Raw genomic sequence first — 18,048 nt, 5'->3', positions numbered from 1 at the left:
ATTAAACTCTTAAAAATGGCAAAGTTTAATGATTTTATGAATAATGAAAAATGAGCTCCTGTACTCCTAAAGGCAACTGTAGGCAATAAATGACAGTAGTACAGAAACAAGGTTGTCTCCTACAGAAATCACTCAAAACAAAAAACATCCATTGACAAGTTGACAATCACAAGGATTGTTTACAGAATCTAGGAGAGTCTAGGGGAGGGGAGGACATTTTTCCCCTTTAATTTTATACTTCTGTGAAAAACTGGTAGCAAAAACCTGTAATAAATAAGCTTTCTGCTCTTCAATTTTTCCTAAGAAGCAAAACAAAACCTCTTACACATTCTTTACATGGTTAAAAAAAAAAGTTGTGAGTATCAAAGAAGAAAACAACCAAACATTTCTGTCATATCAAAACTACTGAAAGGTACCGCTTATGTACAACCAGGCTTTAAAATTTAAAAAATTTTTTAAAAGGTCAGATGCCAAAAGATGTTTATCTAATGCTTCAACACATGTCCCATCCACATACACAAACAATAAACAATCCATTCATCCTATGACAGTGGTTCTCAAACAGCTGTTTCACAAACTTCATAGATAGCTCCCATGGTTCCCACTGTACAAACTATATACGAGTATGTACATATAACTCTTTCACAAACCTGTAAATATTTTATGCCTGCAAGGGAGTAGCTACTTGGATATAAACAGCTTTTAATTGCCCAAAAGAACAAAAAAGAAGGAATTTCAGAGAAAAAGGCAGATTCACCTTCCTCTTACAGCCTGTAGTATGTCACTACCATCTCTAAAAAAGCATTCAGAATCCAGTTCTTTCCTCAAGGCTCAAATCTGATAATAGAACTCTGCATAAAATCTTCCAATGGCTGCTCCCCACAGCTGTACGTTTCAATATGGGGCCCATGATATTCCAGGAACTGGCCTCTACATACTCCCCACCACCTCATCTCCTGCCATGCCTTCGCAGTCCTTACTCAACTATTACCATGTATAAGATCATAAAGCATGATCCCCCCAAGTGAGAAGATGGGAGGGGGCTAAGTCTAACATGTACTCTTCGGATACAGATATACAGGGGTGCCAAAAAAATGTATACAAGCGGACACTTCGGTCAGCATTGTTCAACCAGTAGTTCGCCGTAATCAGAAGTGTCAGGATTCTGATGGTAACCACTTTGAGCACCTCTTGTAGTTGCAGAAGTCAAACGAGACTTGTGTTCATCTTTTGTTACCGGTATATATTGAGTATGACAATTCTAATACAGCTTTCCTTCCTTAAAATGTGTATACTATTTTGGGCACCCTCTGTAGATGAAAAGAAGTTCCTCAGGATGAAAGGAAGTAACACCAGATAGTAACTGGAATCTACATGAAAAAATAAAGAACAGTGGCAAAGGTAACTACAGGTAAAGGAAAAATGACAATATAGAAAATATACATATACTTTTTACTCTTTCTTCTCTTGATTTAAAAGGTAACTGCCTAGAACAATCATAAAACTGTTAGGCTTATAACATCTAAAGATGTAATATACATGACAATAATAGCACAAAAAAGGGAGGAGGGACTGGAACTATGCTGGGGGAAGGAAATGACACCAGTGGGTAACTGGAATCCACAAGAAATAAAGTATCAGAAATGGCAAATGTTGGTTAATATAAAACACTGTATTTTTCTCCTTTCTTCTCCTCTATTAAAAGACATATTGTTTAAAGCAATAATTAAAACACTGTATTGGTGGGTTTATTACATAAATGAACATAATACATATGACAATACTGGCACAAGGAGAGAGGAGGAAATGGAGCTATACTAGAGCCTAATTAGCATTAATCTTAAGTAGACTGTGATAAATTCAGATGTATCCTGTAATCCCTAGAACAAGCACTAAGAAAAACATAATTTAAAAAAAATTAAGAAATTAAAATGGTAAAAATACAAAAGGCTATAAAAGAGGAACAGAGGAACAAACAAGACATGAGGTATATAGAAAACAAAGAGCAAACTGGACATATAAATCCAACTATTTCAAAAATAACATTAAGTAGGAAAGGCTTATTATAAATACTCCATTAAAAAGACGGACTGTTAGACTGTATTAAAAAAGCAATAGCCAATTATATGCTGTCTACCAAAGACACTTTAGATTCCAAAACACAAAAAGCATAAAAGAATGGAAAAAGATATAACATGCAAACAGTAACCATCAGACTACTGGAGTAGTTATACTAATATCTGATGAAGTAGACTTTAAGTTAAAAAGTTATGCAACAAAGTTATGATACATTTTATAATATTAAAAGTATCCATTTAACAGGAAAGTATTATATAATGACTATAAATATATACACCTACCAAAACATCCCCAAAATAGGGAAAGGAAAAAATGAGAGAAATGGAGAAATAGGCAATTAAAGAATAATAATACTTTAAACAATAATAATTAGAGACTTCAATAACCACCTTCAATAACGGACAGAACAAGTAAACAGAAAATCAGTAATAATACTGACCCAAATGACATGTATAGAAGACTCCACCACCACCATCAGAATTCACAGTCTTCTCAAGCATGTGTGGAATATTCTCCAGGACAGACCATATGCCAGGCCATAAAATAAGACTCAAGTTTAAGAGAACCAAAATGATACAAAAAATACAAAGACTGTTGCTCAATCACAATGGAATTAGAAAACAAAATAAATTGGGAAATCCACAAATGTTTGGATAGTAAACAAGATACTTCTCAATATCTCACAGTCAAAGATAAAATCACAAGGAACACAGAATATATTCTGAGCCAAATGAAAACATATCAAAACACACAGGATAACTAATGCAGTACTTAAAGAAAAATTTATAGCTGTACGCCCCACCCACCAATATTAGGAAAGCAATACCTCAAATAAATAAGCTTTCCTCTTAAGAAATCAGAAAAAAAGTAAACTAAACCCAAAGCAAACAGAAGGAAAAAAATTATAAATATTAGAAGGGAAATCAACACCATAGAAAAGAGATTAAAATAGAGAAAAATCAATAAAAAAGACCAACAACACTGACATACCTCTAGCTAGATTGACTAGGAAAAAAGAATGAAGACAAATTATCAAAATCATGAATGAAAAGGGGTACATCACCAATGACCTTACAGAAATAGAAGGATTATAAGGGAATCCTTATACTATAAATCCTTATACTATGAATAATATAATGCAAATTAGACAAATTCCCTGAAAGACACAAGTTACAGAAACTGACTCAAGAGGAAATAGAAATCCGAATAGACCTATAACAAGTGAAGAAACTGAATTAATAATTTAAAAACTAACCACAAAGAAAAAACCTAGCCCACATAGTTTTACTGGTCAATTCTACCGAACATTTAAAGAAGAAATACTACTAATATTTCAAACTCTTCTGGAAAAGAGAGAACACTTCCCAATTCCTTGAGGCCACCATCACCCTCATACAAAAGCCAGACAAAGGCATCATGAGAATAAAGGTACAAGTCCTCCCTCAACAACGTATTAGCCAAATCCAGCAACACACAATAGAGATCACATAGTTTGGCTATTCTTGAAACACTAAACACAAGCTTACCATACAACCCAACAATTCCACTCCTAGGAATCTTCCCAAGAGATTAAAACACAGATAGACACAAAGATTTATATATAAATATTCAAAGCAGCATTTTCATAATGGCCAAAAAGGGGAAACAATTCAAATTTCCATCCACTGATGAACGGATAAATACAATGTGGTAAATCCATATAATGCAGTACTATTCAGCAATAAAGAATTAACATATGCTACATGAATAAACCTCAAAACATTTATGCTAATGGTAGATGCGTGACAAAAAAAGACCATATATTTTATGATTCCATTTACATAAAATACCTGGAAAAGGTAAATCTAGAGACAGACCACTACTAACCAGTAGTTGCCTGGGGTGAAGATGGGACCAGAAGTGACTGCAAAGTGGGTATGAGGTGTTACAATATCATGACTTTTAATAAAAAATATATACAGAGGGTGCCAAAAAAATGTATACACATTTTAAGAAAGGAAAGCTATACTAAAATTACAATACTCAATATACACCAATAACAAAAGATGAATGAACACAAGTCACGTTAGACTTCTACAATTACAAGAGGTGCTCAAAGTTGTTACCATCAGCGTCCAGACACTTCTGATGATGGTGAACTACTGCTTGAGCAATGCTAACCAAAGTGTCCACTTGTATACATTTTTTTGGCACCCCCGGTATTTGCTCTTCATCTTTCTTTCTGGCAAAGAGCTCCCAAAACCCTTGGACTTTTCTGCGATGAGAGTAAAAAAAGTATCTTATTATGTAAATAAGGTGACAGGTAAAAAACCCGACCACTTGTTTAGAGGGTTGGAACTTTCAGTTCCGCCCCACCCTCACCTCCAGGGATGGGAGAGGAACTGGAGGTCAGTTCAGTTACTAATAAAGGCCAATGATTTAAACAGTCATGTCTATATCATGAAGTCTCCATTAAAAAACGAAAAGGATGGGGTTAGGAAAGCTTCCGGGTTGGTGAGCACATGGAAATTGGGGGCGAGTGGTGTGCCCTGAGAGCGTGGAAGCTCCATGCCCCATTCCACATACCCTGCCCTATGCATCTCTTTCACCTGGCTGTTCCTGAACTTTTTTCTTTTATAATACACCAGTAATCTAGTAAGTGAAATGTTTCTCTGAGTTCTGCGTGCCCCTAGTAAATTAATCAGTAGCCTCTGATTCATAGCCAGTAAGTCACAAGCACAGGTGGTAACTTCTGAAGGGGTAGGTGTAGTCTTGTAGGACTAAGCTCGTAACCTGTGGGAGCTGACACTGTCTCCAAGTAAATAGCATCGGAAGTGTGGTGCACAAGGTACTAGTGTGAGAATAAGGGAGAAGCATATAGGAGGAAATCTGAGGTTTCCAAAATAGTTATGTTTTTGAGTGATGGAAATGTTCTAAAACCAGATTGTGGTGATAGGTGCACAACTCTTTAAATTTACTAAAATAATTGAATTGTACTCTTAAAACAGGTGAATTTTAATGTATGTAAATTACACCTCAATCAACTGTTACAAAAAAGGGAGCCACTGGTCTGACAAATCAGCTCCCTGAATCCAACTTGAAAGGGTGATCAGCTATATAGGATCTTTGTAGACAACACAACAGAAAATGACTGAACTGTAGCTGGAAAGACCTAACTAGGTTAAAAAGGAAGATTTTCTGACAGGGTGGTTTGGCACATAGAAATATGGAACCAATGAAAGCTATACTCAGCACATTTTAAAATTAATGTGGTTCAGAGAGGCTACTTGAAGCATAGGCCAGATTTGTCTCCAGGGTTAATAAAATAACACATGAAAAAAATCACTTTCTTTTTGAACATTACATATTTTAGCCTTAACATGTGATGATGGAAAGGAAAATGTTCTCACTAGTCTAATCAAAGAAATTCAACTCAAACAACTTTCATTCACTGCTTTACACTAAAATAAGCAAATTTTAAAAAATTATACTGTAACATGTGGCATACCCAAACAGAAATAAGCCTTGTTAAGATTGAATTCTGTAATGGGTGTTGCTTAGCTGGTTTTGCCCAATCTGAGTATTAGAATCTTGATTAATAGGTAGTGTCCATCCAGACACCAATATACAACAATGGGTGGGAGCACGGAGAGAAGTGGAAAAAAAAAATAATAATAAAATAAAATAATACGTCTAACTTTCAGATGAGGATATGATTTGGAGTACAGTAGAAAGAAAAATGCATATTCATTCCTCTGAGTCAAAATAAGAAAAGAGAGGCAGAAAGCAAAGTGTAGAAATAAATGATTTGCAGTAAGAGGATCAATAAGAAAGCTTACATAGGTAGGTAGGCTTCTCTTTTCTTAGTAAATTAGGAAATACAACCACTATATGATAAAATGGAGAAAGGTAGAAATTAAAGATTAATGTATACAGAAAAGATATGATAAGAACTGTTAAATAGCCATGAGGATGCAACTGAAGTTAGACATCAGAAAACTGGAGTATATTCAGCTTGGTTTCATTACTTTCTTCACCAATTTTCAGTGGTCCCAGAGCTGAAACAGAAAATACACATGGTAGAAGTAATCCACAGGTTGACTAAGAAGGTCAAAGGTATAAAGGAGTTTACACTATTTGGGTAAGTGGTCATTTACTGAGCAACCACTACACATTAGACACTTAAAGGCTCACAATCCACTGAAGAAGACATTGCCATGCCCATTTTACAGAGTAAAATATGCAGAAAGTTGAAACAACCCGATATCCATCATGAAATGAATGGATAAACCAAATGTGGTATGTCCATATAATGGAATATTTTCTGGCAATAAAAAGAAATGAAGTTCTGATACAGGATACAAAATGAATAAACTTTTAAAAACCTTGTAAGTAAAAGAAACCAGCCACAAAAGATGACATATCACATGATTCCACTTATATGCAGTGTCCAGAACAGGCAAATGCTTAGAGACAGGAAGTAGATTAGTGGCTGCCTAAGACTGAAGGAAAGAAGGGGGCTTAAGAGGCATGGGAGTGACTGCTAATGAGAATGGGGCTTCTTTTTGAGGTGACAAAAATGTGGTGATGGTTGCACACCACTTTTTCACTAAAAAACAAAACACTGAATTGCATTTTTGAGTAGGCAGATTTAGTGCTATGTGAATTTACTCAATAAAGATGTTAAAAAAACAACTCAGGCTCAGATTTAGTTTCTTTGCCAAGGTCACAAAATACGAAGGTGGCAGAACTGGCGAGATCTCTCAGCCCCCAGTCCTTTCCAATACAATAGCAGCTACAATTTATCAAGCGTCAACTATGTGCTGGACGTTTTATGTTCTCATTTAATTCAACAACTCTGGAAGACTGACTCCCGTTTCTAGGTGAGGAAACTCGTACCTGAGTGGAATAACTTGCTCAAGGTCATAGAGGTGATAAATTAATGAGCCAGCATTAAAAGCACATGCCCTACCATCTCAGACATTCAGTTAAGACTATAATAATTGACTGCCATATCCATGTATGATAGCCACTATTATTTACTTAACATTATCTTTAAGGCATTTACTTCTCTTGCCTAACGAAGCCACAGGAAAGAATGGAGCTATAACTTGAAAGGGTAGTATTGGGGCTAAGGATATGTGAAGAGTGATGAACAAAAACTTCATTAAATTGGAGTTGGGAGGGCCTGGAGGGGGAGCTCTAAGGCCCTACCACTCATAGTCAATTGCCCCAAACAAGAAGAGACACACTTTCCATCTGCAACAGGAAATATTTTTCTACTCTACTACTCTAGCAGGAAGGAGGATCTTCTCAGACACTCAGCCAATGAAAGACTTACAACCCGTGAAGACTTTTCAGCCAATGAAAAGCCACCATATTTGAACTTCCAGTTTCCTCCAATGGGCTCTATTTACAATGGCTCGTCTGACCCTCTCTTTCCTCTGTGGGAGAACAGCTCCTCTTCTTTGTTCTCTGGACTTGCCTGTGGTTCACCATTAGACTGCATGTCCTGAATTGTATTCTTTGTTGTTGCCAAATCAACCCATTTTGCTGGAGAAATGTCTGGCTATTTGTTTAAGGTCAACAGGTGAGAGTAGAGGATAAGGATCTAAGACTGACATAATAGCAGCAGAGGGAGGAACTGCAGGGGAAGCGCCCACTGAGAAACAAGGCTTGCTGAGAAAACGGTACAGCCTGAGAGGGAGGTGGGAACAGAATGAATGTCAAATTGCACTAGGCAGGAGACTTAGATGAAGGGGAAGAGACTGAGGGTGTGCATGAGTTAGGAGTTGAAGCTCAAGAGGTTGGGCCAAAAGGACTAAAAGAAAGGAGGTTGAGGTAGAAAAGAAGAAATAAAAGTTGAAAGATGGATAGGGATGGGGTTATAGCGGAAGGGAAGAAGGCTGAGTGCTGAAGAGGTCAAAATGAAGAATAAATTTACAGAATGGTTAATATGAAAGATGCAATGGAGACACCAAATAGGCTACAGGAAAGTGAGAACGAAGCAGGATACCAGGCTATGCTCTTGACTCTGGACTGGAAGGAAGGAAGGAAGTGCCAGTCAACATCTGGTAATCGAAGTAGAAAGGTTACCCACACAAAATCTCAATAAACACCATAGTAGTAAAAGCTGCCCATTTCAGAAAACACTACCCAACCAATACTGCTCAAATCAGGAGGTCGTCTTCTCAAGAGGTCAGTGTGTGGCCACACCGAACCTATCAGACTAGCTGAAGTAGGTTCCAATACAGCAAAGCTCAGGTTCACTGTGGGTGAAGAAATGGGTGAAATCAACAATGAAAGAAGCTGTGGTCAGAGAAAAGAAATTCCAAATTCAAAACTGGCTCCAAGATGTTGAAGAAACTAGGTGAGAAGGTAAGGGAGTTCATGTGAGTTTTATAATAGAATTTGGAAGTTTCTGAATGTGGAACATTGCTAGTAAGGAAAAGAAAATACAAACCGGTTGATTAAGATATTTCAGAAGCAATTAATACAATAGCCAAAACACAGCGGGGTCCTAAAACCCATAATGCACCTGGACAGGCAAAATAATCCATATATTACTGGTCATTTGTAATAAGCAGTGGGCACAGCTAAACTTAAGTAAAAGTGATATAAAGAAATTCAGCTTTATGATAAAAGATAAACTGAAGGCTAATTTGTTTTATTACGGGACTCTGTATTTAAAATAATTTACAATAAGTTTCTTTAAAATAGTAAGGTTGCTCATTGCTAAATGAGTGAATTAACCATTATCTGACATATACACAATCTTCCAGAACATTCCTACAGTACAACTATACCATATTTCATTTACACCTCTTGAGTAGTTTCTAAATTGGGAAATACTCCAACCAGGTTCCGTCTCGTTATCCCAGCTACAAGTTACCAAACGAGAATGTCTGCAAGGTTTCCGGCCCTTGTCTTCATCTGTTGAAGTCTCTTGATTCCAGACATCGTCCCTATTTGAATCATTCACGCGCTCAGAGACATGCTAGTTCCCAACTACCTGCCTATAACTTGGATGTGGCTACTTACTGGATCTACTTGACTAATACCACACTTGCTATTTTGATCTGTTCACCTGGTTTCAATGCCAGTGCTCACTCCTGATGCTGCAGTTTGCTCTTACATCCCTTAAAAGCTAGGCTGTTGTTAACCTTCAAGTTCAACTAATTCCATTTCTTTAGGATGCCTAAATGCTTGCCTATCTGTTTATAGTTCTCCCAGGGACATTGTTCTCCCTCTAGCAATGACCCAATCTGACACTCAGGAACTACACACTGCCTAGCATGGAAGCTTTCAAAGTGGGGGAAACCTCTCACCATTCAGAGAACTATCCAACATAGAAGCCTCTTGTTTGCCCATCTACAAATACATACACACGCAAATACACATATAATCTTTTAAAGTCCTGTTTGAATTACATGATTTTATCCTAATTAATTTACACTAATAAGAATACAATACTAAAGGTAGTAGGTAGGTCCTTTCTGACTTTCACCATTTCTAATCCAAAGGTTCTCTCAAAAGGAAAAGGGGAAGAAGAAATGCAATCAATAAGATAGTTCTTTAAACAAAAACAAAACAACTTTAGTCAACTGCAGGAAAAGTTTAATAATATAATCTGCATCAAGATTAAGATTTGCAGTTCTCTGAAATATGTACTCAATTTTTTTCCTGATGGTAGAGATTAAGGAAAAACATACTCTCAAACAAAATACCCCTATATAACACAAATCTACCAAATGGTAGTTTTTGTTCCTCCAAAAGGATTTTATACAGACTATGTATGGTTTTTGTCCACCAAGGATGAGAGAGAGCAGTATTACAAAAGGAATAGAAGTAAAATACCATTAAAATGAACTTCAAGGGCCCAATTCTACTATTGGGTTCAATTAGCCATTGCTCCCTTGACGCTCTCAGAGCACAGGTAAGATAATTGCCCTTGTCTAATTCCATCTTATCCCGTACTAGATGCTGTTTTCTACAAAGATGTATCCCCAGTATCAAGGACCAGAAGGTAGTAGGCATACAAATGTTTGTTACCTAATAAAATAATCAGGATGTTAATTATAACCATTTCCATGAAAATTATTACAAATAAAATACGATATTTACATATAAGGTCTGGAAGTCAACAGCTGAAGACTAACCTACCATATAAATGAGCTTAAAAATAACAAACAGTACAAACCAAAGGCAATGGTTCCCAAATCCGAATTTGCATAATAATCTAAGGAGTTATACTGATTAAAGTAACAATGGATATTGTAATAGATAAATTCTGAAACTGTGGCATAACAGAATAGCTTATTTTTATTTCATGCTTACATGAAGCTCAAAAATCCATGTTAATGATCATCTGGGGGCATAAGGAGGCGGGAGGTGACCAAGGCTGACAAAAGTTCAGCTTTCTCGGACCATCATCGTTTCCAAAGTTGCTCTGGCACACCACACCCAACCAGCAGGTGGAGAAAGGAGAGCAACACAAGGGCAGCTTGTGTTTGTCAGGGCTGAAAAACACTCAGTACTTCTGCTTCATTTCCTGTGGCCATCCCCAAATACAAGAGGGGCTGGTAAATATATAAGTGAGTTGGGATCCGAGAGAAAAGGAAACTCAAGCTTGGTGAAGAGCAAGTCAGTCTTTACCACAGGGTTTTAAAATACAGATTCTGGAGCATTATCCCAGGTGATCCTCATTTAGATCTAACAGGACCACAAAAATATTTAAGATAGCCAAGTGATGTTGATGCATGCCCAAACTAGGAATTAGGAAGTAAAGAGTTTGGAGCAAATAGAAAAAATATTTCCATGGAAAAGTTTAAAACAATGTGCTGGATAAAAAGAAAACTTAGAGGTGATGAGAAAAATGGAGCCTTTGTGCCTGAGATAATACAGGTGCAACTTGGGAAATTCTTCCCTCTGTGGCCTGTAATAATCTCTCGTGGCTCTCTTCCTAATTCTAGTAGCTTCTTCTTGGGCTTCCTTTCCTCCACTCATTTCATACCCTGCGTTATACTTTCCCTGGCCAGGAGCTGTTCTCATTCACTTCAATTACCACTGACCATACTCTTCTCTGAGCCCAGCCTGACATTGAACTGCCTACTATTTCTACTCTTCTCCATTTAAATGTCCCACTAGGACCCCAATATATCCAGAACTGAATTCATTTTACTCTCAAACCAGCTCTTCTGCTTGCATGCCCTATCCACCTAGGCCCTCTAGTCAAAACCCTAGGAGTCACTGATACATAGACCTCACATTAAAAGCTTTTGTGCTTCAAAAATACCACCAAGTAAGTAGAAAGACAACCTACAGAATGGGAGAAAATTTTTGTAAATCATGTACCTGATAAGGGACTTGAACCTAAAATATAAAGAACTCCTACAACTCAATAAAAAGTAGTCCAACTGAAAAACGGGCAAAGGATTTGATGAAAAGAACGATGCTTGACATCACTAGCCATCAGAGAAATCCACATCAAAACCACAAGGAAATACCACTTCACACACACTAGGATGGCTATAATAAAAAAATTAAAAGACAGTAAGTTTATTGAGAATGTGGAGAAATTAGAACCCTCATTTACTGCTGGTGGGAATGCAAAACGGTGCAGCCACTCTGGAAAATGAACTGGTAGTTCCTTAAAAGGCTACTACAGAGTTACAAGCTAGTCCACTCCTAAGCATATATTCAATAGAAATGAAAACTTATGTCCACACAAAAACTTTCACACAAATGTTCAGAGCGGCATTATTCATACTAGCCAAATAGTGGAAATAACCAAAATGTGCATCAACTGTTGAGTGGATAAATAAAATGTGGTATTTGATACAATGGGAATATTGTATTAATTAGCAATAAAAATATTGATACATGCTACAATATGAGCCTTCAAAACATGCTAAGTGAAATAGGCAAAATAACACAGACACACAGGTAGATGAATAGTTGTCTAAGACTGGGGAGGAAGTGACAGGCTTAGGCGTAAGAGGTTTCTTTTTGGATTAAATAACATGTTCCAAAATTGACTGTGGTGATAGTTATACAGCTCTGTGAATATAGTAAAAATTGCTGAACTGTACAATTTAAACTGGTGTGTGAATTATATCTCAGTAAAGCTGTTTTAAAAAGAAAAAGCTATCAAACATTTTCATCCAGAAATTGATGCAAGAGAAAAGGCTGCTTCTCCAGATTATTTTATATTCCCTATTATTAAGATATAAAGTTTGTGGGGGCTTTTTGGTACTTCAGGTAACAGAAAATAAAGTTAAATGTAGTGCTCAACTGTAATACCTCTCATCTAGGCTTTTGGAACAAGTGTTTGTTTCAGAAGCAGCTGCTTCCTGATTTACATTTTTAAATATTTTAATTGTCCTGTGCTACATATTTTAATATTACCTGCAGCCTTAAATCCTTAAGAGTAGAAAAGATATACCTTTATGCTTATAATAAATAAATTTAAATGGTAATCCATCACCAATTAAGAATCTGAACTTAAATTTACTAGGCAAAAGTGAACTTTTCACTAAAGTTGTGGAAGCAGTAATTCTGTCCAGACTTTGCTTTGTATGCCAATCAGTATACTCACAGAAGAATGCTGGTAACTTTTTATTTCTTTAAATCAGTATCACATAAGGAAGGTGGATGAATTACTTAATAGTATAAGAACTGGGGTGGGGGAATAGGAGTGGAAATTAAATCTAAAGTACTCGAGAACTTTAATCATTGTATACAATGTACTGTAACACATTTAAACATTATTGGTTTAAGTAACTGGAGATTTCATTAATTTTGCTTTAAATTAGAAGTACCGTATTACTGTGTGATTGGTTTGATGTGAACTGTCCATGAGATGCATTATCCAGACAAAAAGATTTAATCCTAAACTATTTTCTCCAGGCTCAGAACATTTTCCAGGAGCATCTCACTCCAGCCCAGGTAGAGGGCATTCACCGAATATAAATTTTACATTAGACTAGAAAAATTAAAAGGCAATAGACAAAATGCTGGAAAATCTAATGCGACCCAAATCTAACTACCTGGATTATCTGCTCGCTCTCTTTTTTTTTTTTTTTTAACTACCATAACCATTGTTTAATTGCATTTCATGTTTAATTTACCCTAGTGGGACTATACAACAAAAACTGCCAACTGTCACATGAATATAAGACACTCTTAAATATACACACAAGGGAGCCATTAATATAACTACCGTGTTTCCCCGAAAATAAGACCTAGCCGGACCATCAGCTCTAATGCGTCTTTTGGAGCAAAAATTAATATAAGATCTGGTCTTATTTTAATATAAGGCCAGGTATAATATAATATAATGTAATGTAATATAATACCAGGTCTTATATTAATTTTTGCTCCAAAAGACGCGCATTAGGGCTGATGGTCGGGCTAGGTCTTATTTTCGGGGAAACACGGTATGAGGATCCTTTAAAGATGTACTCATTCCCATTCAAACTTTTGCTTACTACTTAATGTACTCAGTTTGTACTAAAATGTTTTTCATAGACGTATATTTTGAATTACAGCAGTGCCTTTTGTAATCTATTTTTCTAAAACCTACAGTAGATTTAACATTTGGGTGTCATGGGTCTCTTGGAAAATCTAATAAAAAATTATGAACCCTCCTGAGAAATGTACATATATGCACATTCCTCCAGAAGCCCTTCACAGACCCTCGGTTACGAAAGCCCAGCTATGACTTCCCATGACTACCAATCAAGTCCCAACTTCCAAGTCTTGTATTCCACGTACTTCGTAATGTAGTCACTATTAACTTAGTTAATCTATCGCCTGTTCTTTCCAACTACACGAACCAGTCAGGTCTCTCTCCTCAGTATCCAACCACAGATAATACCATCCTCTTTTTTTCTGGCTTGCCTTCATAGTTCCCTCTGTTGCTTTCCTGCACAACTGTTTGCTTTCAACGAATCTTTCCTGCGAACCTAAAATACCTCCCTTGCTACCTCCTTCTGCCTACTATCAGATCATCTGATCCTGTCTGAATTCTGAAACATGTTATCTGCACCTCAAGGAGCTCTCTCCATGTTCTACATTTCATTTTACCAGTTATTAAAAATCAGGAAACGTAGGACACATATTTTTTAACTATGTCACATTTCCAAATAATACGCTCCAAATGTTTTTCTTCAACCTCTATAAACCTTTTCATGTGAAGTATTTCACATACTGGGCATTTATGTGTGTCTTTTTTCCTAGCCAGTAAGATTCTTAAGGGAAGAGGTGGTAACTACTACATTTTGTGTGTCCCTACAAGCTCCAATACAAAGCAAGGAGACACTCAGTATAGAATACTTGAAAATCTGGGCATCAGTGTTTTTCAGGCATTTCATACATTCTGTATCCCCAGTTATAAGATTTTTCAAGGATCATCTATTTTTTCCTACCAGAAGTCAAATAATGCTCTACCCGTAGTGAATACTTGATCAAACGAGAACTTGCTAACTATCCAAAATCATGCTTAAGTAGTTCTCATCCATCCAATATCCACTACTTGATATGTCAACCCTGTCGAAACAAACAAAAAACCTTCAATATATTAAGAATCCTTACCTACTGACCATTAACCCAAAAGGGCACACAAAGATGGCTCCTACACAAAAATAATCCAAATGTAAAAGCTATTACTATCCTTTAGTACTACTGCAAAGTTTAACTCCAGTTATAAAACAAACTCGGAAAACAGAAACAAACATCCCAAATTATACATATGCACACTACAGGAGGCAGTAAAACAGCATAAAAGTATAAGAACTTTTTTTAGAAACTCTTAAACATGATATAAAAGTTTAAGACCAACTGATTCATGCTACAACATGGATGAACCTTTAAAATATTATGCTAAATGAAAGAAGTCATTCACTGATGCCCACATATTGTATGATTCCACTTATATGAAATATCCAGAATAGGCAAATTCATAGAGAAAGTAGATTAGTGGCTTCCAAGGTCTGGGGGGGTGGGGGGGGTGGAATAAGGAGTGACTGTTAATGGCTTTTCGGATGGTAAAAATGTTCTGGAATTAGATAGTGGTAATGGTTGAACAACTTTGTAAATAAACTAAAAACTACTGAATTCTAGACTTTAAAAGAGTGAATTTTATGGTATGGAAATTACCTCAATTTTTAAAAGTTTATGACCATTTGGGCTGTTGTACCTCAAAGAAAACTTGATTTTAAATAGGAATCTTATTTTGTAATGTGTTTTCTCAAGCTGATTTAAACTGCAGTTACAAACTGGTCCTCTTTCAATCCCTTTTTAAAATCACAGCTTTCAATTTTTATCAATGGTAACTACCAACTTGCCAACATTTACTAATAGATTTTTCATAAGAATCTCAATTTCTAAAAAATTCCTAAAAAACAACCCCAAAGAACTAGAGTTCTAAAAATACTGGGCACACTGCTCAGCAACAACGGCCCAGAGCTGAGCAGCACCTAACACACCGGCTCCCATGTGCCACGGTCTCCATCACTCCCTCGTCTTCCAGATACTGAAGCCACCGGTCAGTGAGTCAGTTGCCACTTAGCTTCCCAGTTGTGAGTCTGTTATCCCTGAACTAAACAACGACCACCTACCTTTCTTCCTTTCTTATTAGGGTATACTGTGAATCACTGCTGACAACATGTAATCATGAAATTGGTCAAAGGGTACAAATTCCCAGCTATAAGATGAGTAAGTTCTGGAGATCTAAGGTACAGCATGGTAATTATAATTAATAATATTTTGTGTGTGTACACACACACAATTTGAAAGCAGGTCTTAAATGCTATTCCCACACACAAACACACACAATGGTAATTATGCGAGGGGACAGAGGTGTGTTAACTAACCATATTGTGGTAATCATTTCACAATACATACAAGTATAAAATGATCATGTTGTATACCTTAAACTTACATATGTTATACGTCAATAATATCTCAGTAAGGCTAGAAAATAAAATTAAAATTTTTAATATAATTATAAATCATAAATATAATGTATGATTATTTTTATTAACTGCAAAGACAAAAATCTTGACACCTGTTGGACAGAACCCTACAAGTGTTACAAATTCATGCTATATAAACACTTTCATGTGTGTGTGTGGGGGAAGTCACAGGGAAAGTTTGTTTCTACTACAAATTATTTTCATTTATAATTAAAATTATTTTCATTTACTAATAGAAAATAGTACAATAGCAACCTTTTATACCCATATTAGATGTTGACACAAAATGAGGGATGCTGTCTTATTTAGATTATTGATTGGATATGAAAACAAATTTCTTCATTTACTCACAGAGTTTATGTTTACGCCATCTAGAACCCCTCCCCTCCATACTTATGGGCACAAAGAAAAACAATCCCTACCCATTATAGTTTCTATGTACTAAACTGTATTTGCAAAGATAGAAGAAAACAGAACACAACGTGAATATGGAAATAACAGACAAACTAGGTTCTACTACTTCCTATCTCAAGTAAATGAGGATTGTGCTAAATGCTATGCCAGGTACTTGCCAGCTTTAAAATTCTGCGTACTTATCCAGATTTCCCTTCCTCCAAATAAAATAATCCATCTAGCTGAACTCCTTTTCCTGTAGATGGGAAAGATTAAAATAGTATTTGCATTCCTTTTCATTTTTATCGTAACTTCTTATAGTAATAAAATACCAACATATACGATGACCTCTAAAAGCAACTATTCCCTTTCAACTAGGCAAAAAGAAACTCATTTCTCCAAGTCTTCCACAAGAATGACCTGATGAGTCAATTACTTAGTAGATTAGAGGTAAACCTCAGTGTTCTTCTTCCCCTTCTGAGCCATGTCACTTCACTAACTTGTCAAAGTATACTCAAGTTTACAGGTGACATTTTAAACATCATCATTACCCCCTGAGTATTAACAGATATTATATAAAACTAGAGTAGCATCACAATTGCTTCATAATTACAATTCCTAAATACATGCAAAGCTGCAACTGGATTTTACATCCGACTGAAACCACAATCCTGTTTCTGTTTAAACCTGATGGTGAATAAACTGGGATGCTCTCCTAAAAGTTCACTAAATTTCTAATGCATGCAATGATCCAAACTGCAAAAATAACCTTTTGGAGATTGTAGGACTAGAAACAAAACAAAAGTCAATCATTACCTCAATTATACCTTATGGAAGTACAAAGTGCCATTAAGATTGGTAAAGATTAGTGGAGAACCTAGATCTTGAGTTCCACACCATCAAAAGTATAAAGTTAGTAAACTGTACAAGAATTAGCAGGAATTCGTTTATGCTTTAACTGCGCTTTACCTGTTGTTCTTTAACAGTGCTGTCCCATGAACTTTCTGATGATATAAACCAGAAATTCTATATTGTGCTGTGCAATACCATAGTCAATTGCCACATGTGGCTACTGAGCACTTGAAATGTGGCTATCAGGACTGAGAGACTCTATGTTTTATTTTAATTAATTTAAGTTGCCACATGTAGCTAGTGGCTATCCGATTGGACAATGCAGTTCTATACTCTGAAATACAATGTATTTCAGTAATACATTGTTATTGACTAAACAGTAGTTTCTGAAAGTATCATGTTCTGATGATGTTAACACCAGCTATAACCTTGCTGATACTAAAGGATACACAAATTCAGTCAGCAGCCTAAACATAAAATAAAATTCACTTATGAAATGAGAATTCATGAGACTGCCTAGGTTCAGAAATTAAGGTACAATATTCACGGAGACAATATTAAAAAACACATCTCAAGTTTTCCCCATTGTTTTTGCAAAAGGGGTAAAAACTTTCGGAACAGTTTCCCAATGCATGCACGTTACTTTCCTTTCAAATCTAATTCATATCTTCTGTTCAGAAAAACAAATGGCAAAAATAAATTCTCAGCACTACTAAATTTACTGCGACTCGGTAAATTTCACACGTTAATTTCTCTTTGCCTTAAAGGA

General features: G+C 36.1%; 1 protein-coding gene across 5 annotated transcripts in view; it reads right to left on the bottom strand.

Moving 5' to 3' along the window:
* ANKRD28 (ankyrin repeat domain 28) overlaps positions 1 to 18,048 on the bottom strand; it is a 149,589-nt gene that overhangs the window by 130,378 nt on the left and 1,163 nt on the right. The window lies entirely within an intron of this gene.

The sequence above is a fragment of the Rhinolophus sinicus genome, linkage group LG10 (genome assembly GCF_036562045.2).
Source record: "Rhinolophus sinicus isolate RSC01 linkage group LG10, ASM3656204v1, whole genome shotgun sequence".
In the NCBI taxonomy this organism is placed as follows: domain Eukaryota; kingdom Metazoa; phylum Chordata; class Mammalia; order Chiroptera; family Rhinolophidae; genus Rhinolophus; species Rhinolophus sinicus.
Note: the sequence above shows the minus strand (reverse complement) of the source record. Positions and strands in the feature narration are given on the sequence as shown.